The sequence below is a fragment of the Hydra vulgaris genome, chromosome 02 (assembly GCF_038396675.1).
Source record: "Hydra vulgaris chromosome 02, alternate assembly HydraT2T_AEP".
NCBI classification, from domain to species: domain Eukaryota; kingdom Metazoa; phylum Cnidaria; class Hydrozoa; order Anthoathecata; family Hydridae; genus Hydra; species Hydra vulgaris.
The window spans coordinates 48,022,501-48,050,375 of NC_088921.1; the positions used below are offsets into that span (position 1 = coordinate 48,022,501).

Consider the following 27,875-nt stretch of genomic DNA (forward strand, 5'->3'; position numbering starts at 1 on the left):
CTTTTTTTTTTTTTTGAAATCTTAGTTGTCAAAAAAAATTTTCTAGCTCTTACTCGGCAAAAAATAGATACATCACCCCCTTTAAGATCTCTTCGGGACGGCCCTGACAATCAAAAGCGTTTTTTATCTTGTTTCAATCGTTTATACTACCACGTTTACACAAAAAACTAGAGCTGCAGTAGCAGATAAATATAAGGTGTTGAATTGTGTTATTTGATGTCTAATATAACTGCGTTATTCAATGTGCGATTAGTTGTGTTATTCGATATCTAATATAGCTCTATTACACAATTATAAAGTATGTCTGTTACACGTTTTAAAATGTTCAAATTTATTTAGTAATATAATAGTGCTAGGAGGAAGAGATATAAACAGTAAAAAACGGAGGTCTGAAGAAAACAGGTCCAAAAAAATGTATTGAACTTAACTGAATTTGAACAAGAACAACTCGTTGAATGGCTTGTTATGTCAACTAATTTGGGCAATCCTACAACAAAGGATAATTTAGTTAAGTCTGTTTTAGACCTGCGGAAACTTCGAAAATCTTCAGATTTTTCAAGTTCAAAAAATCCGCAGTTCAATAATGGACTTCCAATGGAATATTGGGTAAGATCATTTCTTACAATTAATCTTGGGATAGTTCTTTGTATCCCTGAATCTATAACTAGAATGACAGCAATGGTTCCAGTCAGCAGAATTAGGAAATTTTTTGACAATTTTTCCAATTTTTTTCGAAGGAATGGTTTACTTCATGTCCATGAATGTACAGATGCTTGTTACAATATTGATGAGTAAAATTTTGAATTAAATCCAAGTTCGAAGAGAGTTCTCTCATGGAAAGGTGTAAAAACAGTTTATAAAGTTAATTCATCAAGACCTAAAGAAAATATTGCTTCAAAGCAATAACAGACAGTATGTCTGTTATTGCTTTGAAGCTAATGGTTCTATTTTAAATACCCAGGTTTTGAAAGAAAAGTTCTCACAGATAGAAGATCTTGCATATGCTTCTGAAACTATCAATGGCAATTTTTTCAAGTCACATTATTAGGCATTTTCCCACTAAATATTGAAAATGTTCATATTGAGCGGTGTATTGGAATAGATAATAATTGTGAATCTGCTTCCAATTCAGATGTACAAGTAACTTCTGAGAGTTTTAAAATTCCTACTTTTTCAAACGCAGCTTCATTTAATAAAAATATTATCAGTAATGAACTAATTGTTCCCGCTCAAATCACTTTATTTATACTAACAAATTATACAGTTTGTTAGTATAAATAGAACGATTTTTTTTTGGGTAAATATTCTTACGTTTGGGAAATGTATAAAAAAGAAGACGAAGAAAACAAAAAAAAGGAAAAGTATAAAAAAAAAGGAAATAGATTTGTGAAGAACAAAAAATAATACAAAAAAAGATTTAAAAAAAAATAATGCAAAAGAACATTAATAAAAAAAAAATAAAAATATGGAAAAAGCGGAAAAAAGATCTAAGCCATCTGAAACTGTTGGTAAAAAAAAGAGTGAATGATCAGCTAAAAATATTTAATATGTGTAAATATGTTTTAAGTTGTTTTAAGAAATGAAAATCAAATATCTTTTATTCTTACAAGCTCAAGTACATTTAATCCTAATGTTTTTTTATAAATTTATTGCATTTTTTTTAAAGAAGAATTTATAACAGCCTTGTTTTTAAATACCGCAAAAATTAAATTTTTCTACCACAAAAAACAGATTTCATAGTGCAAAAAATATATTGGTTAGGTAACTTTGTTTTAAAGTAAAAACAATAAGGTGTAATGAAAATGTGAAAGTAACACGTTAAATACTTTTTTTTACTGCACATTTTGCTGCATATTTCATTTGAACAGAGTACATGACTAAAAAGTCATAAGTAAACAAAGTTTCAAGGAACGGAATACAGTAAGTAACAAGTCTCTTATCCTAGTTCAAATCACTCTAACTGGGTCCCAGCTGGGATTGACTGGGGTTAAGCTAGGATTACTGGGATTAGGTTCGGACTAGAAATAGGTCTGAGCAGCAGTGGCGCAGAGGTAACGCACTTGCCTCAGAAACAAAGAATCCGTGGTTCAAACTCCACCTCTGGGCAAGTTTTGCGACATCAGTTAGGAAGGAGGCGTGAACTTCCAATTAAATGCTCATCCACGGTGCTCTTTGATAAGACCGTAAGGACTTCTTGGGGCACCTAAATAAAATTAAAAAAAAAAAAAGATCTGAGTACTAGATGGGTGTAACGATGTTGTCGCAAATTAAATCTGGGTTTCTATAGGGTTGACGGATTCAGGATTTTTTGGTGCTTGAGATAGCTAACTTCCAGACATGGAGCAAACTCTAAACATTTGTATGTTTATACTTATGTCAAATAAGGATGCTTTGCAAAAAATTGTGATGATTGGAGGCTCGGAACAAAAAAGCCCTTTATTTAACCCCACCCCTCTCCCCAAGATTAAGTTTCATAGTATACTATGAAAATTAAAATTTATTATGAACATAAGTCTAGTTGAGAAAAGTACAAAAAATATTTTATCAAGTTGTTGCTCCTCAAGTTTAAGAGGGTGGATGGGTGGGTGGGGTTGAAAATAAAGGGTTTATTTGTTTCTAACCTCTAACCATCGCAATTTTTTGCAAAAAGTTTGGAGTTTACTCCGTGTCTGAATGATAGCTATCTCAAACACCAAAAAATCCTGGATTCGTCACTAATTGCCATGGGGCTTCCATAAATGCTTTACGGCTGGTTAGAAGATGAGACACAAATGAGTATAATGGTAGCGTGTTTTTTCAAGAGCAAGAGCAGCTTTTTTTGGCATCTTTTTCATTAAAAGTTATTAAATAAATAAAATAAAAAAGTTTTTAAAAAGAACTTTTAGCAACGCTTTAACAACGCTATTTTATTGGTATCAAATTGCTAATATGTGACTAAGGTCCGGAGTACAATCCATGACAATTAAATGATACTTAGCAAACTTTACTCTGTTTACAATAGCTTCTTTTACAAGCAAAGCAAAGAGGCTAATGACTTTGTTTTGAATGTTAATACTTAGCATTTGTAAACGTCTTTCTCCATCTTTAATTTGCCATAAGTGCTCGATCAAAATTGAACCAAATTGATCAAGTGGATAAAACCAATGAAGTTTCCATTATTTTTGATGTACAGCTTTGAAGAGCTTCCACGAAATGAAATATTATGTTCCACCAAGTAAATAGTCACTGACACTATTTTCTTAAGAATACTTCTCCATTTTTCTGCTTCATTGTTAGTTTGTTGAGTAAGACCTTGTTTGACAGCTTGTTCATTTTTTATTCTGATTGTTGTCTTGATTCATTTCTCAGAACAACTGGTATGTGATGGAGATGTCTCATGTATGTAGGCTCACTCTGTAAAATTTTTTCAGTTTTCCAGAAACCTTCTTATTTCCCAAAATATGATTTTAGAGTTGGGTCAAAAAAAACGACAAGGAAGATAATAAATTGAATTAGTTTCTGGAGAGTATTTTAGCCGTCTCTTTTTTACTTGTTCGACATTTCTTGCGACCCCGTATCGAAATTCATTTGAAAAACGACATATTTCGGTTTTAGGATATTACTTATTGCTCTTTAGGAAAGTTATTGGATTAATTTTGGTGATGCTATCTCTCTTTCTTACAGCCAAGCGTTCCGACCATGCAAATGGTTCATTAGATAAAAATCTGCAAATATGTCAAACATAGGTTGTGATACTAGCATCTGTGTCAAAACATCTGTTTTGATACTATCATCTGTGTCACTTCTGTGCAAATCATCTGTTTTAGCTAATATATACTTTAAATTACATTCAGACTACTTGCCTTCCTTTGATGCTCCTAATATTTTTGGCTACAAAGTCCAAAGAAAAAATTGGTGAGATGGTAACAAAACTGGCTGAAGAAGTTGAATTACACAACAGACGGTTACTCGCATTATCTATAGACTTTAAAAATCGTCAACCTAGTAAATCACGATTCGAAAAAAAATGAACTTTTGGTTTATTTCTCATCAAAGTAAAAAAATTAAATCAGCATGTTAAATCGTATTAAAATTATGATAAAACAGAAAATGTGCATTTGACCGCAAGCCACACTAGAATTAAAGTTTGTGACTGTTTTGTAAAAAAGATTAGCTTGAATTAATAAATTGAAATTTTTGAAAAATTTTTCAAAAACTAACCTAGATAAATAGTTTAGAAGAAAAAAAACTTTCACCCTACCTCGTTTTTTAAACCCCCCTCCCCTCCACCTCCACCGTTTATTAGATCTGGGCTAAAATTTCCTCCCCCCATCCTCCCTTTTATTCTTCCTCCTCCCCACATTTTTGTTATAAGGACTCGAGAGTAAAAAAGTAAACACATAATAAAATTCTTTAAAATTTTTTTTAAAAAACAACACTTTTAAAATAGACTAAAAAGTAAAAATAAACTTTTTTTAGACCCAAGGAATTTGTGTATGTACAAGGACTTTGTGTGTGTAACCTGAAATATCCATAAAAGCCAACGACTGAAAATGTTGGGCGCCCAGGATTTTACCAGTAAATAAAAAAATTTCATGAAGTTATGAAGACCACTATATTAAAAAAAAATTGTCAAGACGCACCACAGAGCGCGGCTCCCGGGGCAGCTTGCTTCAGTTGTCTCCTCCTCCTTGGGATGGCTCTGTTTTTGACAGAGCAGTAGGAGATTTACAAAGGTTGTGTAAGTCTCCTACTGCTAGATCCTCTTAATGAAAAAAAATTTCTTGGTATTTTTTAATTATCGAGTTGCCCTTGGTTCTTATAGTGACAAAAATATCTCATCATTTTGTAACCATCTTTAGTCAAAGTAACTTTTGTTATTTAAAAGCTACTGACTAGTCAGTCAAACTTAGCATCTACAGACCACTAGTGAACCAAAAATTAAATTGAAAGCAATTTAATGTTAATGTAACCATGTTTTTGACCATGTCAATGACCATGTCAAGTACTTTTTAGAAAAAGTACTTGAAAATGTCAAAATTTAATTTTAAAGTATCGGGTGGACACGGAAAAATCAGGTCAACTTTAAATTGAGATTTCTCTAAAACCACAAATTGTTTTTATTTCTTTTATTTTCTTCGTTAAACGTTACTTCCTTATCTTTAATTGTGTAGATAAACTTTTGTTTACAAATCAATGATTTGCAAAATGTTTCGGAAACAAATTGAGGTGCGAAAAAAGTTGTGGAATTTTTTTGCAAAAACCCATCAACTTCATTAAGCACATATCTTAGTTTATTAGCAATTAACCTTAAACAGCATTATCTAACAAACCTTTCTCCAACACTACGAAAAATATTTTAAAAAGGTTTACCCATAAAAGTTACCTAAATAAATAATTATTGTCTAACTATTGTCTTAACGACTAGAAATACTATTATATCATTAACTTCATCATGGTTTGCAAAAAAAGTATGCATTTTACTGGTTTGCAGTTCGCGGTTTGCATTTTACCAGATCGCTTAAAAATTTTCACAATGTTCATACAAAGTAGTCATTTTAATATATTTTTGAGTTTTTTTTCCCCACTTTTTAAATAAGTTTCTATTGTCTATTGTCATTATGTTCTATTATTCTTTAGATTTTAAACTTTTTTGTATTTTCTATTCTTTTATAATTTATGATCCTTAATGAATATGTAAAATTATTAATTTTCTACAACATTTCTAAAAGTTTCTGCAGTCCAATCTAAATCTTTAATTAGGAAACACTTTGCAAGGCCGAAGACAAATTTTTTTAGATGTTTAAGCTAAGCAACTTTGAAACATGTAGAAAACTCCTTATTTGAGTATGTTCATATATATTAGAAAAGAGGATGCTATGCAAAAAAATGCTGTGATTGGAACAACAAATACCATAAAACGTTAGCCCCTCCCGCCCCAAATATGAAACCAATGAGTTAAATTTTTTTTTTTGCAATCTTAAACTAAATTTGTAATCATCGACAGATTTTGAATTTCATTTATTATTTTCTTAGTGTTCGGAAATTGACCGTGTAAAATTTACACCCCCCTCAATTTGAGGGGGCTGTAAACTTTTATAAGGTCATAAAAGCTGAACAATAAGAGAATATTGAATCAAATTTAAAATTCGTCAATGAATATAAATTAAGTTTATAATTTAATTTTCTAATTTGCAGACTAGTTTTTTAATATTAGGGGATTAGACAACCACTTCGTCTACTCTTTTGGACGGCCCTATCCACAACCAAAACTTTGTACAGCCATCTAAACAAAGTTCAAAATAAACAAAATTTAACTTCAACATTTTAATTTATTTAAGTTTTAAGTTTTCTTTTGAATTAACTTTTTAGTCTTTTTTTTTATTACTTTTAGATATTATGTTTTAATAGCTACTAAAACATAATATCTAAAAGTAATTAACTAGTCGTTTTTTTTTTATTTACACTTTTTGCCGATAAAAAAAAATTTACAGTCGTAACTTATAAAAAAATAATTACATGACCGGGGCTAGAAGAAGACAAATTTAGTCTTATCATTAAGCCCCAAAGTCTTATCATTAAGCCCCAAAAAAGTTAATTACTTTTAGTTACGTTGTTTTCATTTTCACCATCGTATAGTTTAAACTAGAAAACTAAATAAACTTATGCCGTTGAACTGCAGGATAACCAAATCTACATTCATCTCGAAAAGAATATTGAAAAAGAAACTTTAGTAATTGTTTTACAAGTTGCGTTAAAAGAAGTTGTTTTTACTTTAAGTTGTTTTAACTCTTAATGCCATAATATTATTATTTAAGTTGTTTTAACTCTTAATGCAATAATATTATTATTTTTTATTGGTTTTTGGTTTTAATTCTTGTTGAAACTTTGGTTGTGGTTGAAAAGAATTTTTAGCAAGATTTAGCAAGATTTTTCGTCAGTTGTTCCAGGGCCGGGATTTTTTAACTTCCAGGACATAGCAGCAATTAGACGCCCCATTACAAGCATGCATATTTTTCAAAAAGAGTTTAAATCATGGATTTTGATGACCTTGTTTTATTCCTGCTACAATCATTTTACATCTATATTTTCATGAACAGCATCTAGATTATGGTGGTACTTCAAGAAATAAAGGTCAATTAAAAAAAACATTTTAATTTGACTCATTATTTTTTTGTTCTCAGATAACAAAAACCTTTAAATTAACATTTTATTATTAAACACTTATGCAACACATTTAACATTTCGCAACACATTTAAAAACACTTATGCAACACATTTAAAATATACTGAGTAGGTTTATTAAACATAATTTTTGCAATTATTATTTAACAACTAGACTTATATTCATCAACAAATTTTAAATTTCATAGTAAAATATTTTAGTGTTCAAAAATTATGACCAAATAAAATTTGCAACCCCCTCAAATTGAGGGGGGCTTATTTTTTATATGGTCATAATTTTTAACACTAAAACATTTTACTATGAAATTTAAAATTTGTTGATGAATATAAGTCTAGTTAAAAATAGTAAAAAAATTTTTTTATCAACTTGGTGCTCTCACGTTTGGGGCAGGGGGGCAAAAATTTTGGGGCTTTTTTGTTCCCAGGCTCCAGTCATCGCAATTTTTCGCAAAGCATTCTTATTTGACATAAGTATAAACATATAAATGTTTGGAGTTTGCTCCATGTCTGGAAGTTAGCCAATTTAAAGACCAAAAAATGCTGGATCCGCCCCTGATATTCTCATATCATATTTCAACTATAAACTTATCTATATTCTCATAAGTCATTTCAATCATTATACTATCTACAAAGTCTTAACTCATTTCAACTATTGTCCTAATTGTCCTATTGTCCTAATTGTTCTATTGTCCTAACCATAACTTCTGAGCCAAAATAAAATAAAGATAATGGTAATATAACAACCATAATATACTAATATATTATGGTTACAAACTATAAACTCTGAGCTATTTTTTATAATCAATTTTTCAGACTTATCAATTTTTTATTATCAACCCATGAGTTGAACGATTCAGGATATCCATACCACTTTTCTAATGACTTGTTTTTTAGTTTACGAATAACTTTTTCAATCCTAAATATGTTTTGATCAGTTTTTTGCATTTCTTGTTCATAAAAAGTGCCTTGTATTTCTTCACCATTATTGTCAGTTATTTTATACGTTGGTGGATCTGAGAACTGAGTCTGTGAAACAGTAAAAACTTCTTCAGTCCATCTCGGTGTGTCTCCTTTTTCAAACGTTCCTTTCTTTTTAGTTATCCTAACTCTATCACCAATTGAAAACTTTGGTTTTACAGACTCTGATCGTACATTTTCATTTAGATTTAACCAAACAATATTTTCATTCTCTTTATCGCTAGCTTTAACTGGTGTTATTTTAATTAAAGAATGCTTTGTCTTGTTGTATTTATTTACTATTTCATCTAAAACTTCAATACATTTTCTAGTAGAATTAGCTGAAAAGTACTTAAACATTTTATCTTTCATTGTTCTATTCCAACGTCCAACTACGCAACTTCATTCTTCATTTTCAGTTTAATATAACTCAACACCAAGCGCTTTAACATGCTTATTATAAAACTCTAAGCCTTTATCTACCCACATTTTTTGACACTTTCTTTCTTTAAAGATTTTATTTAAAGCATTAGCAACATCAACTCCAGTTTTGCTTTTCAATGGAACAATCCATCCATACTTTGAAAAAACATTAATCACCATTAATAAGTATTTAATACCGTCATTGAATTTCGAAAAAGATTTCATGTCAACTAAATCAGCAGCCCATATTTCATCGATTTCATTTACAACAACTTTTCTTTTTCTGAAATGTTTTACAACTGGTCTATGAAGTTCGTTTGCAAGTTTGTCAGTCCATTTCAGACCCATAAGAATTACTTCTTTATTCTCGTCTTTTTTACTGATCGTTGGTAGTTTTTTTGAGTAGTTTTAGTTTCAACACCCAATCCAAACTTTGCTTTAGATGATATAATAGGTTTACCTCGTTCAATTCTTTCACGTATTGTCGGATTTTTTATAGCATCCATTTCTTCGATCATAATTTTATCAGCTAAATTTCTTTTGCAGTGTCATCGAAGTATTAATAAGCAAGATCGTGATGGTAAGCTGCATTATCAACTCTATCTATAGGTTTGGTCCATTCTTTATTTGAGTCAGTAGAAGTTAATCGTTCATCTAAATTAGTGCCAGGACCTGCAAAGTTCATTCCAGGTAAATGCATTTCACCTGGAAACTTCGACCATGGTAGTTTTATTTTACTTGTTGCTAAATTAATCGAACTCACTAAATCTCCTTCTGTTTTTGAGGATACAAATTGAGTTTTTGTTTTTCCGCAAGTAGCGCAAGTTCCACGTTGCATATTTCTATTGTTTTTACTCACGATATTTTGCAAGTTTAGTGTATTTGTTTTGTTTCTACATTTAACGCAGTACATTTTTATATATAGAAAAAAATGATATATAGCATTTTTATATATAAAAATAAAAATCTTAATTATATAAAAATAGATATTATAGATTTGTTGGAATGCGAATAACAATAAGAGAAATAATAATAAGTTGTTTCCTAAGAGTATAAGAGGCATTATTGTTGGAAAGTCGGGTTGCGGAAAAACTACTTTATTATTGAATTTACTTTGAGACCTGGTTGGTTAGACTATAATAATTTACAAGTTTTTGGAAAATCTCTTTTTCAACCAGAATACAAAATATTAAAACAATCTTTTGAAAAAAAATTACCAAAAGAAATTATTCTTGAACTATTTAAGTTACAAGACAAAATAGAAAAATTAAATGCAAACCCTGAGCTTATAATTGAAGACATTTCAAAAATTTTTAATGAGAAAACAGATATGAAGTGCAAGTTTTTTGAAACAGCTGAAGATGTACCAGATCCTGAAGATCTTGATAATCTTAAAAATAATTTACTTAAGATACTTGATGATTTACAATTAACAAAGCAAAATAAGTGTGAAAAATATTATACATGAGGAAGGCATAGTAATGTAGATTGTTTCTATCTTGCACAAAACTATTTTGTTACCTAGGCAAACTATACGAGAAAATACAAATTTTATTTGCTTATTTCCACAAGATTCAAAGAATTTAATTCACATTTATAATGATCATGTTTCAAGTGATATGACAAAAGATGAGTTTAAAAATTTTTGTAAAAGCTTGGTCTGAGCCTCATGGATTTGTTATTATAGATCTATCTTCTAAAAAAGATTATGGAAAATATAGAAGTGGATTAGATAAGTTTTATATACCAACTTGTGAATTAAAAAAAATATAAAAAACAAAAAAATATTATCTTCTATATAAAAAAAACAAAAATGGCATATTTATCAGTGAGTGGAAATAGCAATATCTTAAGAACTAGGTTTGCCCCTATTATTACACTTAGAGAAGACAGAGAATATGAAATGGCTCTAGTTAGTTTAGAGACATATTACAGTTTTCCTAATATTAATTCTTCAAACAACAATTTTAGATATAGCGCAAATAATGGATCAACCTGGAAGGATATAAACATTCCAGATGGATGTTATAAAGTTAATGATATAAATAAATATATCCAATTTATTATGACAGGAGACGGTGATGCAAGTTCAGGAGTTGCAAATATTACAATTGAAGGAAGTAATAATACATCAAGATCAGCTTTAACTATTGCAGCTGGTTATAAAGTTGATTTTACAACTTCAAATTCAATTAGAACTGTTTTTGGTTTTGACAGTGGAATATATTCAGCAGGCTACAATATATCAACTAATATAGTAAACATATTAAATGTTATTAGCATACGAGTAACAAGTGATATAATAGGAGCATCGTATATAAATGGAGGAACTGATAATGTTATATATTTATTTTTTCCAACTGTAGGTCCTGGTTATAAAACTGCTGTATTACTTAATTTATTTACCAGTAACACTAAAAAAAATATCAAGAATGGAAAATAAACTGCTTGATCAAAATGAAAATCTTTTGAATTTACGAGGAGAAGAAGTAACTATTACATTTCATATAAAAGAAGTGAAGTAATATTTATTATTAAATAAATCGTAAAATAATTTTTTGTAACTTTTTTAAAAATTATTTTATATGTATATAAAAATGAGTAAATATATTAATATTAAAATAAATGTTTCGCAAGGGCAATTAGAAAAACTTAAAAAAGCAATTGAAGATGGTTATGGAGCTCGTATTAAGTTATCACATTCAGATCTAAATGGTGAGCATGTATTAGCTGTAACAGCTTATCAATTGAATAGAATTAAAAGAGCATATGAAAAAGGTAAAGGGTTAATAATTACTCAAAAGTAAAGCACAACTAGCTCACAATTCTCAAGTAGAGGGAGGATTTATTGGTACACTTTTACTTTTACTTGGTACAGCTGGAAGATTTTTATTATCAAGTGTTGCTCCAGCACTTGCAACAGGTTTATTAACAGGAGTAGGTTCAGCAGCTGGATCAGCTATGATTGATAAAATTGCTGGAACTTAAAAAAGAATGGAAAAGTAGTTAAAATGACAGCTGCAAGAAATGGTTTATATTTGAGACCATGGAGTAAAGGAAGTTCTGTAGGTGATGGATTGTACTTACGTAATGGAAATGGATATACATCAACAGGATCAGGCTTATTATTAGGACCAAATTCACCATTTGCTAATATTCCATTTTTGAATATGATTCTGCGATTTATCGAAATTTTTTTTTTTATTGTATATAAAAAGAAATGCCAAGAAATAATCCGTCAATACACAAATTTATAAACAAATACTACCAGATGAACCTCTAAAAATACTTTTTCATTCTAAAGTACACAAAGATTTGGAGCACCCTTCAGTATTAATAAATGAGAAAAAATATGAAATATTAGCACAACACGACATTACAATAAAATCTCTATCACATCAATATATTATTTTAAAGTTTGGTGTAGTAGTTAATGAAGGTGTTGCGTTAATTTCATTAAAAGAAGAACTTAAATTAAAAATGTTAAGTTTATAAAACTCTGTAATATCAGAAACTGTTGATGATATTATAATAAATGTTGTTAATAATTCTGATTCTGATCTATTGATTAAAAAAGGAGATAGTTTATGTTTTGTAAATTTATTGTAAATATTTTAAAAAAAAATATTTTAAACACAATTAGTGAGGTTCAAAAAGAAATAGAGAGCGAGAGAGAAAAGAGAAATATGTTAAGTAAAAAGTATCATAGAGCTGAAAAAATAATTTCAGCAATTGATAATTCATTACTAGCAAGCACTATGATACTATTGGAATTGGTTTTTTAGCAACAATAATTGCAGCACCAGTAGCTATTGGATGTGAAGGTGCAGCATTAGGACCAGGTGTTTTATCATTAATAGGAGGTCAAGTTAATAAAAAAATTAAATTTAAAAGCAGAAAAGCATGAAAAGATTAAAGTACTTGCTGATTCAAAGCTAAATACAATAAGTGACTATATTTCTAAAGCTTTAGTAGATGGAAGTATAGATGACAATGAATTTAAACTAATATTTAGTGAACTTGAAAAATTTAAAGCCATGCTTGAGCAAATTAGAACAAATTCAAAAGAATTAATTAAAGAACAAACTAAAGAATCATTAATTAAACAAGGAAGAGATGAAGCAACTAATATACTCAAAAGCAGATTTAGTAAAAATGTAAACGTCAAAACATAAAATAGTGTATTAAAATAAAACGTAAAGCATAAAACGTAAAATATAAAACACAACATAACAATTTATGTTGTGTTTTTTATATTTCTTATAAAAAAGTAAAATGTCATTTCTAAAAATTAAAGATCCTGAAAAAAGAGACGAAATTGTCAAAGAATTCTTAGAGCTTAAAAAAAGAATAGAGCAGAATAATTTATATGAAAAGATGGGTGAAACTAATTTACAGTCAGACTTAGAAAAATTGTGATGGAATAAAAGAAAACATAAATAAATTACAAGATCAAGCTGATAAATTCGCACTCACTTTTTCAAATGCTTATCCTGAAGCAAATAAAGAGATAATGATAACTGATTCTAAAGAACTATTGCCTTATCATGAAGAAAATAAAGATATGAAGCTAGGAAAAACTGCAGCAGGTAATCTAAAAATGTATGCTACTTGTAAAAAATCTACAGATACTACATTTGGGATACGTAATGAAGATGGTATATTTTATATTGAAAAAAAGCCAATACATATTAATGATGATATAAGTATTGATGATGAAACATATTATGGTACTCGTGGACTTTGGGAGTTGATAACAAAGTTTAATCCTAATAAGGGAATATATAGCGAAGATGACCTTAAAAAATATCAAAATATATTAATACAGACAGATGCAATTACTTCTGAAAACCCATATAAGCCAAAGTCATCTCGTAGTAGAAAATACAGAGAAATAATAGCACCCATTTGGAAAGATATAAAAGAAAATAGGAAGCGTGAATCAAGAGGAACAGGAGTAGGAACAAGAGTACAAACTGTAATTCTTCCTAGCGACCCTAATGCATTAATTGAAAGGCTTGATTTGTGTATAGCTGCATGGAAAGCAGGTAACACTGGAGCAGGAAATGAAGCTGTTGCAATTTGTGATGAAGTATTACAACAAGGTATAATAGATAGTGAAGAGTATAAAACAATACAAAATAATTTATAATAAATTAGTGCATATAAAAAAATATATATAGTACATAAAAATGCTAATTGTTCAAAATAAGAGATATATAAAGAAACACGGATTGGAGGAAGTTGTATATTCGAAAGTATAAAAGATTTATTTAAACGAATAAAAGCGTCAAATGTAACAAGAGTATCATCAGCTATGTTGAAGAAGATGGCTGCTACTGATTTAGAAAAAACTGCAACAACTGCTGCTAAATCAGCAGGAAAAGAACTTTCAACATCAGCGATAGAAGCTGCTAGAAGTGCTGCAGTTGAAAAAGGAAAACAAATAATTGCTAAAGCATCTTCAAAAATAGTTTCACAACCTGTTATTAACAAAAAAATTGATGAAATAATTTCAAATTTGGTTGGATCTGAAAGATCTAATAATAATGGATCTGAAAGATCTAATAATAATGCAGATGATATAACAACAAATATAAATAAATTAATGATGGGTTCTATAGATCAGTAAAAATAGTATCAAATGAAAATGTAATAAGAATAGAAGATCTAGTAAAAAAAAGGACGCGGCCTTCGACTTGCGTAGTAGACTTGCAAAATTTTTTATATAGTTTTTTAAGAATTGTCAATCAAAAAATTTTTTTTAATATTGTATATAAAAAAACAAAATGACAACTTCCGAAGTATTAAATTTTACAGAAATGCCAATTGTAGATAATGGAATTGAAAGACTTGAAGTCCATGAATATGAGCCAGTAGCTTGGTACAAATCTAAATAGTACTGAAGAAATAAGTATCAACATGGAAAAATAAGTATCAACATTGAGCAACAAGATTTGTTCACACTTCCATCTGAAGTTTATCTCTTATTTGAAGGACAACTTGTTAAAGCTGATGGAACAGATTATGCTAATGCAGATGCAGTAGCGCTTACAAATAATTGTATTATGCATTTATTCAGTGAAATATCATACCAAATATCAAACCAATATATAGAAACTGTTTATCGCCCAGGTTGAGCAACTACAATGTTAGGAATGCTTAAATACCCAAATGACTTTCAATTAGCGCAAGGATTAAATCAATTGTGGTATAAAGATTATAGAACAACAGCAGTACTTGCCGATAACTCAGGGTTTACAGTAAGACAATCATACATAATTCAGAAACCAACTACAAAAGGATCATTTTCATTTTACATACCTTTAAGACACATTTTTGGATTCTGTGATGATTACGACAAAGTTGTTTATGGATTTAAACATACAATATCTCTTAAAAGAGATAGTGACGATGATGCAATTTTTAAGCTTGCTGGTGTAGCTTTAGGAAAAGTTAATCTTAATAAATTATCATTGTTTATACCACATTTGATCCCATCAGATGTAGAAAAGTTTAAACTTTATAAGCAAATTGAATCAAAAGTGACAATTCCAGTAAGTTTTCGAGCGCGTCAGTGTGATACTATACCTGTTGCACAAGCTACTTAATTTTCTTGGAGATTGAGCGTAAAGACAATAAGTGTACAGACAATAATGTATGAGCGTATAGACAATAATGTATCTCGGTCTTTCTTCTGAAAGACCGAGATACATTATTGTTGCATTTCAAACAAATAAGGATAGAGACCAAAATGCTAATGCTTCAATATTTGATCATTGCGACTTGAAAAATATATCCATTATGTTTAATCAATGTTTAATCCTGCTGTTGATTATAATTTGTCATTCCCAAATAATCAAGTTTCAAGAGCTTATGGTGATGCAGCTGTGAATAATGAAAAACTTTATGGAACTAATGGATCGATCACACACAGCAATATAAATCCTACTGACTATAAAGATTTACACCCAATTTTTGTTTTTGATGTTAGTAAACAATCAGAAAGATTAAAATCATCAACAATAGATGTACAAGTTAAAGCAACATTTAATACAGCTGTTCCAGCAGGTACTGATGCATATGCTGTTGTATTATCTGATAGAATGATAGAATTTCAATCAGACGGAAATAAAATGAATATTGTTAATTAAATTTTTTTGTGAATTAAATTTTTTTGAAAATTAACTAAATTTTTTTTCTTTATATATTAAAAGAATGAAATATACAAAGAAAAGTTTAAAAAATCTATTGATTGCTATAGAATATGGTTTAAAAAATCTATCGATTGCTATAGAAAATGGGTTATTAGATAAAGAATCTAAGAAGTAAATGAGAAGAATCCAGTTGGGAGACCTAGAAAAAATTATGAAAAAGAAGAAAAAGAAATAGATTCAAAATATGAAAGATTAAGAACAATAAAGAAAAAACCAGTCACTGTTAAACATGGAAACAGGAGAAATTACAATATATAAATCATTATATAGTGCTATGCGTGAAACTAAGCATGGATGGAGATATCTCGAATTACGTGATGGAAAAGTTGATAATGGATTTAAAATTAAAATATTAAATTCTGAAAATCTAAAAAAATAAAATCTTGTCATATAAAAAATAAAAGATATACTAGATGAACCTATTCCAGATATAACATTTTCAGAAATTTTAACTCCTGCACTTTTTATATATAGAACATTGACAATTACAAAAGAGCAGGAGATTGCAAAATATCGAAATAATACTTATTATTGTAGAATACAAGGATGGGGATGTATTTAAAAATCAGAATAAGTATAAAAAAATAAAAAATGCTTCACAAATATTTACATGTGCTTTGTAAATATTTAAATAATAAAATATTTTTAATAATAAAAATACGAAAAGGTTTTTTTATTTTGAAAAATCATTTAAAGAAAATGAAAATTAAAAAAAAATATCTTGCTATATAAAAATGAAAAATAAAAATGTCAGAGAATTACAACAAATCACAAAAGAGCGAAAAATTAAATATTATTATAGAATGAGAAAAATAGAATTATTAGAAGTGATAGCGCACACACCTGTTGAGCGCACACAAACGCAATCTACATCAGTCGAACAGAGAAATATATTAGATGATCCTATTCCAGATATATCATCTTCAACAATTTTAACTGCTACACCTTATATTGCAACTAATACATCAATATCTCGAAAAAAATCAAATAATTCTATTGCAAATTGGATTATGTCTTTTGTTCCTGATAAAATTAAAAAAACAGCTAATGAAAAGATGAAGCATAATGAAGCATTAAAATCTAAAGTAGTAGATTTGTATAATAAGTTTTACAAAAACCTAATAGAATTTAAATTAAAGAAATCATCTGTTAAAAATGTGACAAAACAATTTACAGTTAAAGGGATAGAAAGTTACGATGCTTTATCCTTCATAAATGCTGCTAAAAATAACGCTATTAAAGTACTAAACGAAAATAGAAATTCAAAGGTTTATATAGTTCTATATTGTGAAATGGAGCGTACTGATATTAAAACAGGAGAAACTATAATCACATCTGCTCCGTTCAGAACTAATAATCAAGCTGTGTTAGAAACAACAGATTTAGATGAGTTTTATGAAATAACAAAGCAGACAAATTTAGAATCATTATCATTATATCAACAAGCAGGATCAAGTTGGAGATTTGTTTCTGTTGAAAAGATGGATATAAATATTATTGAGTATAATCCTATTAAAGCTAAATCATATATTCCACTTGATAAAAATTTAGCAAGTAAAAATGCGATAATTAATATAAAAAATGAAGATAATCAATGTTTTAAGTGGTGTATTGCAAGAGCATTAAATCCAACAGATAATAATCCTCGAAGAGTAGATAAGGAGCTTAAAAATCAAGCAGAAAATATAGACTGGGATAAAATAGAATTTCCAGTATCGTTAAATCAAATCTCACAGTTTGAGAAAAACAATACAGATATCAGTATCAATGTATATGGTTATGAAAACTCAGAAGTTCATATATTGGATGTATCAAAGAATAATGATCTCAAACATTTAATAGATTTACTATTAATCTCAAATGGTGAAACTAATCATTACTGTTTAATAAAAAATTTAAGCAGATTACTTTCATCACAAACATCTAACAAACATTGCAAAAAACACTATTGTAGAAATTGTTTGTTAGGATTTAATTCAGAAGAATCTTTATCTAATCATAAATCGTATTGTGAAACACATGATTCAGAACGTATCGAACTTCCACCACCAAATTCAACATTGCAATTTACTAATCACAATAAATCAATGAGAGTTCCGTTTGTAGTATATGCTGACTTTGAAAGTTTTCTGAAACAAATTTACACTTGTGAACCAAATCCGAATGAATCTTATACTAAACAATATCAGAAACATATTCCAAGTTCATTCTGTTATTATATTAAATGTTTTGATGAAAGTTTTTATCAAAGTAAATTAGCAACATTTACTGCAAGTAGTGAATCTGATGATGTTGCACAAATTTTTGTTGATAGCTTAGAAGAAGATATCAAGAAAATTTAATGTATGATTAAATTTCCAAAAAAAATGATATTTACTACTGAAAACAAGCATGATTTTAATGCAGCAATATCATATTACATTTGTGGAGAAAAACTAAATGAAGATAAAGTACGTGACCATTGTCATATTACTGGAAAATATAGAGGTGCAGCTCATCAAAATTGTAATCTAAATTATAAAATTCCATAATTCTTTCCAGTACTATTTCTCAATTTATCTGGCTATGATTCTCACTTGTTTATAAAGAAGTTATCAGGAGGAAAATTGAGTTGTATACCAAACAATGAAGAAAAGTATATTAGCTTTTCTAGAGAAATTAAAATTGATGAGTGTATTAAACAAGGTAAGAAAGTTGAAGTTAAACGTGAACTTCGTTTCTTAGATAGTTATAGATTTATGCCTTCTAGTTTAGATGCTTTATCAAAGAATTTAGCAAAAGACCAGTGCAAAAATATCGGAAAATTAAATTCAGGTAAAAAATTAGATTTGTTACTAAGAAAAGGTGTATACCCATATGATTGGGTTGATTCTATTAATAGATTTAATGAGACACAGTTACCACCAAAAGAATCATTCTTTTCAAAATTAAACAATGAAGATATAAGTGATGATGATTACTCACATGCACAAAATGTATGGAATGAGTTTAATTGCAAAACATTTAGAGATTATCATGACTTGTACAATGTTTCAGATGTGCTTTTACAAGCTGACGTCTTTGAAAATTTTAGAGATGTTTGTATGAATTGTTATAAATTAGATCCTGTTTGGTATTATACATCACCAGGATTAGCTTGGGATGCAGCATTGAAGAAAACAAAAATAAAATTAGAATTGCTAAGTGATTATGACATGATACTAATGATAAAGAAAGGTATAAGAGGTGGAATTAGTATGATATCAAATAGGTTAGGAACTTCTAATAATAAGTACATGGATGATGAGTATGATCAAAACAAACCATCAACCATCATCCAATATTTAGATGCTAATAATTTATATGGATGGGCAATGAGTAAACCACTTCCAACACATGATTTTAAATGGATGGATGAAAATAAAATAGAAAACTGGAAATCAATTCAATGTATACTAGAGGTAGATTTAGATTACCCTGAATATCTACATGATGAACATAACGATTATCCACTTGCACCTGAAAGATTAAATATTGATAAAGTTGAAAAATTAGGTCAATAACTTGAATAATAAGAAAAATTATATATTACATTATGAAAATCTAAAACTATATGAAAGATTAGAATTAAAGATTACTAAAATTCATAGAGGCATAAAGTTTAAAGAAAGAGCATGGCTAATTGAATACATTGAACTAAATACAAACTTTAGAACTAAAGCAACAAATGATTTTGAAAAATACTTTTTTAAACTCATGAACAATTCAGTATTTGGAAAAACAATGGAGAATGTTGAAAATAGAGTTGATATTGGATTAGTAACAGACAGAAATGAAGCTATTAAACTAGCATCAAAATCGAACTTTGAAAGTAGAACAATATTTGATGAAAACTTAATCGCAATACATATGAAAAGAACAAAATTAAAATATGCTAAACTAATTTACTTAGGAATGTGTATATTAGATTTTAGCAAAACTCTAATGTACGAATTTCATTATGATTACAAAAAGAAAAAATATGCTGATCGAGCAAAACTATTATTCACTGATACAGATTCTTTAGCATATGAAATTAAAACAGAAGACTTTTATGCTGATATTTCTAAAGATGTTGAAAGCAAATTTGATACAATTGAAATTGACCCAAAACACCCAGCAATTATTAATGTAGATTTTAAAGTTGGTGTTAATAAGAAAGTAATAGGAATGTTTAAAGATGAGTCTGGAGGAGCACAAACTGAAGAATATGTAGGACTCAGATCAAAGTTGTATTCTTACAAAGTAAACGGAAAAGATAACAAAAAATGTAAAGGAGTAAAGAAAAATGTTGTTAAAAAGTATATAACACACGAAGTTTACAAAGATTGTTTATTAAGTAAGAGGAATCATATTAGGAAAATGAATGTAATAAGATCATGATTCACATGAAATTTACACAGAAGAGGTCAATAAAATAGCATTAAGCGCAGAAGACGATGAAAGAGTTATTTTACACATTAGCATATGGACACTACAAGCTAAAAGTAAATAATTTATAGGACAAATAGGTCAATTAGGCAAAGAGGTCAATAAAGAGGTCAATTAGGCAAAGAGCCCAAAATTGTTTTTTTAAAAAGAAAAAACAATCTATAAATAATAATGGAAAATAACAACTATAAAAGTATCAATGTTGAAGGAATAATTTTACCAAATAAACCACTAACAAATTTTCAATTGATCGAAGCAGAAAAAAAACTGAAAATAAAACATTTTAGATGTGTATTTGTAAAAGATGAATTACCGAATTCTTATGGATCCAAAGGATCTAATTCTTATGGGTCTGAAAGACCTAAAAATACACAAAGAAAAGAATGTGGAATATTAAATACAGGAGATTCAAGTACGCAGGAATTTCACTGGATTTGCTGGTACAAAGACGGAGATAAAAAACTAAGTTTTGACTCTTATGGGCTACCACCGCCAGTTAAAGGTGTTAATTATTTAAAAAGTCCTGTTTATTATAATAGTGATAGAGTTCAATTTGGAAATACCTCATTCTGTGGACACTTAGGTTTATATGTTTTAAAAAAACTAGATGAAGGATGTGATTTTCAGAATATTATTAATAATCTATGGTAATTTTTTTTAAAAAGTTAAAAAATTTTTTCTTTATATATAAAATGTCTGTTGATAAATTCGGACGCGATACTACTTCAGCTGTAGCTGTAGATGGTTTGACAATATCTCAAGCTACTAACTTGTTTATTAGGAGAGATGGACAAAATAATGCAGCTAGTAATATTAATATGAATTCTAACAAATTAATAAATGTAGCAGAATCTACTAGCTCATATGATGCTGCTACAAAAAATTATGTTGATAATAAAACACTTAATCTTAATGAATTAGGAATAACACCAAATTCAAGTTTAACATGCCTTGGATTAAAACAACAGACTATTCCACCAAATACAGATGCTGATGCAACAACAGTTTTTGTACAATCTTCTGGTCCTGGTATTCTCAGAAAACTATGGTTAGCATTCCAAGGATCCTAATCATAATGTTCCAGGTTATGTATTTCTTAGAATATACGCAAATCATGCAATTTGCATAGGAGATTATTCTACTTCTACAGATAGTGTTGGAGATAATAATATTCCTTTATCCTGTGATTTTTTATTTACACCTCTAGGTGGACCATTTTATGCAAACTCTTTACAAGGTTGTAATGTGTATACGGCAAATACAATAGGAGGATACTTTACACTAGATTTACCAATTACTACTAGTCTAGTAATTCAATTATACAATAAAACTAGTCAAAACGTTACATATTGGATACAATCCTTTATTAAAATGACTACATCAATACCTCAATTATTGTCACCTATTAAATTATACTCAGAAATATTTAGATTTATAAACGCAACTTATGGTAAAGAATATATATTATTAGATGCACCAAACGTTACTGGTCAAGGTGTTTATCTTAAATATATGAGAATGAATATTATTGGAGGATCTGGAAATTGGTGGGAAACTAGAGCACGCATGTATGATGCATACAATTCTCCAGTAAATACTAACTCTGTTATACAACCTTGGACACCATATGACGGACAGGGTTATACAGTATTTCAAGGATTTGATCAGAATAGTGTATGCATATACTGCTCATCTGGTTTAGAAGACTTTTATATTTCTTTGTGGAACGGTATAAATATTAAATAATTTAATAATGAATCATCTGGACTATTGTATCAATCAAAAGATGCAATTGACTCTACAACCACTATCTCATTTTACAGAAATTTTACTGATTCCATGCCTAGTGTTCCTACTGGAAGAAGATTAGTAGTAACATTAAACTCTGGAGATTCATAAGTTGGACAATCTGGAAGTTTTACTGTAATAGGATATGCTTTATTTTATGCGTAGATTTCACTTGTGAAATCATTTGAGAAAAATTGATAAATCTGAAAAATTGATTTAAAAGCACAAAAAATAGCTCAGAGTTTATAGTTTGTAACCATAATATATTAATATATTATGGTTGTTATACTACCATTATCTTTATTTTATTTTGGCTCAGAAGTTATGGTTAGGACAATAGGACAATTAGGACAATAGTTGAAATGAGTTAAGAATTTGTAGATAGTATAATGATTGAAATGACTTATGAGAATATAGATAAGTTTATAGTTGAAATATGATATGAGAATATAGAGAGGTATATGGTTGAAAAAATTTTGTTCTGGAACGCCCTTTTTATACTACTATCAAAGTTTACATTTTGAAATCAATCGCCTTAGAAAATCTTTTTTCAATTACGCAACCCGGTTTTTATTGTCGTCAAAATTAAATTATATTTAAATTAAATTAAATGTTTTTATTAATATATTTCATATATTTTTAATTAATTTAAAAAAAATTAATTTAATAATTTGCTCTTTAAATGTACATAAATCGACTGACAAATAGGGATTGGAGCAATTGAATGTACATACATCGACTGACAAATAGGGATTGGCACAACTAAATGCACATACATCGACTGACAAATAGGGATTGGCGCAATCAAAGTACATGATTTAAGACAGGGTTAGGGTTTGGGCCAGAGATAAATCAGAAAATGATGCGCTCAGCATTTTTTAACAGTTTTGCGTTACATTTTTGATAGAAACCAGGCTTTTTTAAACTCATCGTTGAAAAGAATTTTATTTATAACCGAGTATGAAAAAATGGCGAATATTAGCGTTTTTTAGTGTAATTTTTTAAACTTTAGCAGCGATTTAGAGCACTTTTTGTTGGTTTTCAGACCATTGTTTTTATACGATTCTTAATCAGCATAAAATTCTATATCATATTCAGCAATAAAAAAAAAAAAAGTGGGAAGGGGGGGCGAAGAAACTGCAGTAGCGCCGAGAATAATGAGGTCAATTTAGACCAATTGTTTTATCGACAAAATAGTAATAATTTGAGTAACAATTAGATACTAAATTTTGTTTATTTGTTTGTTTGTTTTTATTTTATTTTTCCACCTCCAGATGAATCGATGAATAAAAACTGCAATTTGCGTTTTTTTTTGTCAGAGGTTATGCTATGAACATTTTTTACACTTTTTGTGGTAGTAATTTTTTACCTTCCTAATGAACTTGCCAATGAAAACCGTGCTTAATCAAAACTAAACAATCCACTAGAGCTTTTTAATACTAAGAACTCTGCAGCAACTATTTGGCGTTCTTCAAGAAAATAAACTCAGTAAATTTACTTTATTTTTAGTGTCGTTGTCATTACTTTATTTCATATTCAGAGTATAGAGTATCTCTTAGATCAAAAACTTGTTCGGTAGGTTGCTAGCAAACTTCTATGAGCTTTCTCGTTTTATTTCTGGTAACTCTATCCTTTCTTCGAGACTACAGTCACCTTCCCATTGGCACAGGACCTAAAAATGACGTCTTATGAACGTTCAAAAGACGGCCAAAATGTTTAAAAGACTATTCTAAGACAATTTCTGCAAATTAAAGTTTGAATGCAAATATTACATAGATAAAAGATAAAAGAAGTCAAGTCAAGCAGATAATTGTCTTTAAATCGTCATAAACAACCTTTAAAACTGCTTTTTAAACTATTCATAACCACAAAAAACAATCAAAAACATCGTTAAGTAGAAATACAAAAATGCATGAAACTTAATTCTTTTGTTCGTACAACTTTTGTTAGACAGTTTGCACAAAATACGATGCCTTCCATAATTAGTGTATAATTTTTTTACATCAAAAAATAATAATTTATATATTTTTTTTAATTTTCCAAACCTATTTAGTAAAATTGAGTGTTTAAAGGTTTAGTAACATTTTGCGTTATAAAAGGTTTTTACACCTAACTTTTTAACTGAACAGTGTTGTTGAGTTAAAATATTAAACTTTAATATTTTAGTGAAATCTACGCATAAAATAAAGCATATTCTATTACAGTTAAATGTAAATTTTATGCGGAAAACGGTTTTATAGTGCTTTTTTATTTGTACTGCCCGACCAGAGACCAGTGACAATTAAGTCGGCTAGTCGGGTATTTGATACAATTCTGTTGGGTAAAAGTTTAGTTTAGAAGACCTTTTTTTTTTATAGAAACCAGTCGGTACTTTTTAAAGATTCACCCTTCCCCTCGTTTCATTTTGTTTGTAGAATCGACACTGCCTGAGACAGTAACTGGATGAAAAACGCAGTGTAATGTTTTGATGCCAAAGGCTGTGTGTACAAAATTTGATGTTGCCCGAAATTCGCCAACTTAGAGTCAAGTGTTTTTAGAAGTTTCACACTAAAATGACACGCACTAACTTAAGTTTTATGTGCGATAAAAATTTTTTGTGAGAAATACAAAGAAAAAATTAATCCTCCAATTCTACGGTAATAAACCACTTGTATAAATTCAAAAATATTGATTTACGGTTTCAATATAAAGAAGAAAATTATTCTAATAATAATTAAATCATTTCAATAAACGAACAAAAAGTTAAAAAATACCTTTTAAAATTATTAATTTAGTAAAATATTTGCTTTATATTCTTTTTTTCCAGGATATATCTTTTAAAATAAAAAATCTCATTAGCGCCAAAAAAATAAAAATAAACGAATACTATCGTGCGTGATAATTTTGACTAAATATTTTTGTTCCGTAAAACTACTGGTGATGTCAATTGATGGAAATGGTTTGCATTTAAGTGCTATGCGAGGTAAGTTAAAATACGGGGGTATTATTATAATTACTTTTTATTCTTATCATCATTTAACTATAAACCTTAATTTCCGATAAAACAATGATAATAAAAATACATTAATTACATATATAAAAACTATAACAAAATGGTCTTAATATGCTCTTAATATAAAAAGAATGCAAAGACTCAAACTCAGTTTTCGTTTCAAAAGGAAAACAATTTTTTTGCTTTTCAAGACAAGTTAAAAACTGACGCAAAATAAGATCAAAACAAGATCTTGTAAACTGGAGAACTTAATGTTCATTTGCAATACTTTTTTTAACCAACATTGATTGCTATAAATCAGATTGTTAATATATAGATTACTTTCTTGGTCCCTTGGGGATTTAATATTTTTTGATTTAATATTTTAAAATTGTTACCGACTAAAAAACTCCATTTGCTTTGAATGCTCATTAATGGAATCGATTTTTAATTTGTTGATTTTATAATAATTTTTAATAATAAGCTTCATGCAATTAAAATAAAATATAAATATTTTAGCAGCGAATACAAACTCAAGCCTGAAGTTTTAAATAATAATATAAACAGAAATAAGTAGGTATGGAAAAAAGTTCACGCCTCCTTTCTTACCGATGACGTAAAACTTTCACCACAACGTTTTTAGAGTTCCTAAAAGCTTTTTTTTTTTAATTGTTTTTTTTTTATGCTCCGTTTTAGGTTCCGTAAGAAGACCTCACGATCTTGTCACAGAGCACCATAGAAGTGCAATTAACTAGGAAGTACACGCCTCCTTTCTTAACAATATCGTAAAATTTGCTCAGAGCTCGCATTGAACCCTGGATCTTTTGCTTCTAAAGCAAGCGCTCTAATAATTTTGCCACGATTAGGACTATTGTAATTGTAAAAATAAAACACAATAACACTAATTTAGATACCAATATTTTGAAACAATTTTTTATTCAGAATTTCTCATCATCTATCTTGATGATTTTGTAATCTCTAAATGTCTGCAATATATTGCAGGTCTAATGGTGGCCAGTCTAATAGTGGCCTACTAATATGTAAAATACCACTAATAAATTATTTAATTAAGCTCTTTTATATTTTTCATATCAACCAAAAGAAGATTTTCTTTGATGCATTAAAGGCCTGAAAAGATAAGAAATTTTAACCCTAATATTTTTAACTATATTGCAAAGTTTTTAATAGCTAAAAATTATACTAGATGGAGTTAAATTTGTAAGATTTAGGTATAAGACTTAAACTATTAAATGTTTAAATATATTTAATGAATAAATAAGTTATTTACTCATTGAACAGTTATTTAAAATAACTGCGCCTAAATTTAAAGTTGCCTTTGTTCGAATTCAGAGGATCTAATTAGTACTTTGTATCAAATTATGAAGAGATACTTGTTAAAGAGTCTAAACCAATTAAGTTGAATAGTTTGCAAGAAAGCTGAAATTTAAGTTTTTAAACAAACGTTCTTACACTTTTTACTTTTCAAATTATTTAGATGTTATTTATACGACTAAGATCCATTTTTATCTATAACAGACACACTCTTTATGCATTTACCTGATTGAAGTTTTAAATTTCGACTTTACTGCTGTTGTAATGGATAATTAGTTGAATCCAAACAACTTCGTAGTGGAGCTACAACAGTTTCAACAAATGAGAATATTTGCTTTGACGCTGCATGAAATTCTAGAACGGAGCACATTACGAGCAGCTTTAGACAAATATGGAAATTGAAGAGCATTTTGTTTCCACAAGCAAAGGACGTCAGTATGCTTTAGCACTGACATTAAAATAGGAGATTTCTGTTGAGCTCTAACCATTAAGTCTATTGCTTCTTCATTTCTACAGGCTTTATAGTTCATCATCAAGAGGAACCTACTTTAAAACTTCATCAAGGATAAAAAATTTTTTCAAAATTAGATTCATTTTTGGAGAAAGCCTTTATATTGCAGCGAGCAGCATCATGATTGAGAAAGATTTCACAACCCGTGGCCGACTTTGCAGATTAGAGTCTAATCAGACTAAAAGAAGTTAAGCATAACATTTTGAGTTCCCAGTAGGCACACAACGTTTTATTCATGTTTCAATCACGTGTATTTTAGGTGACTTCGTCCAGGTTACTATTTTACGTGAAAGTTACGTGAAAGTTACGTGCCAAAATATCGCGTCTAACGGAACTTTTTTTATTCTTAATAAAAACCTGTGATAAGAAATATAAAATTATATTTTTTATTATATTATTTATTTTTTTATAGTATAGTTTTTGTATTCATTATATTAGTTATAATTATTTTACTTTTATGATGATATAATTAATTTTTATTGTAGTTTAATCATAATTAAAAAAAAAAAAATTGGTCTATATAATATCTTATAACGCAATGCATTTAAAACAAAACTAAATAGTCCAATATATTTTAAGTTGTAATATCTAATATCCAAATTACATCAAATTAAGTTAAATAAATTAGTACCAAGCGTCCCTGTTTGCCACACAAATAAGATTAAACTCAAATACAAGGTATGCTTTTTTTCTACTTTATGATATAATATTTTAGACTGGCGAATTTGTCCATTTTGCTTACTTAATTTAGTACAAAATAAGTTATGTTATAACGAATTTAATATCAAATTAAGTAAGCTACATGGACAAATTATAAGTTCTAGTAGAGCTTATTCTTGATTCTTGAGCAATAGTAATGTCTGTAGAACTTCTGCATACATTATTGCTCAAGAGTCGATTAGATAAAAACCAAAAATAGATTTTCTTCTATTATTTGGTTTTTATCAACAAGGTTAAAGAATTTATCCAAGATAATATCAATAAACAAATGTGTTATGTTATTTATTATTGATATATGTATATATTATCATTATATACTTTATCTTTTTGTAATATATGACAT

The 27,875-nt window shown here is 28.5% G+C and overlaps 1 protein-coding gene across 1 annotated transcript in view; it reads right to left on the bottom strand.

Moving 5' to 3' along the window:
* The window catches only part of LOC100210039 (very long chain fatty acid elongase AAEL008004), a 35,191-nt gene extending 10,249 nt beyond the window's left edge, over positions 1–24,942 (bottom strand). Inside the window, exon 1 of the mRNA XM_065791175.1 lies at positions 24,752–24,942. The gene's annotated coding sequence lies outside the window, so the exon portion shown is untranslated. The remainder of the gene's footprint in view (positions 1–24,751) is intronic.
* Between the last annotated feature and the right edge of the window lie 2,933 nt (positions 24,943–27,875).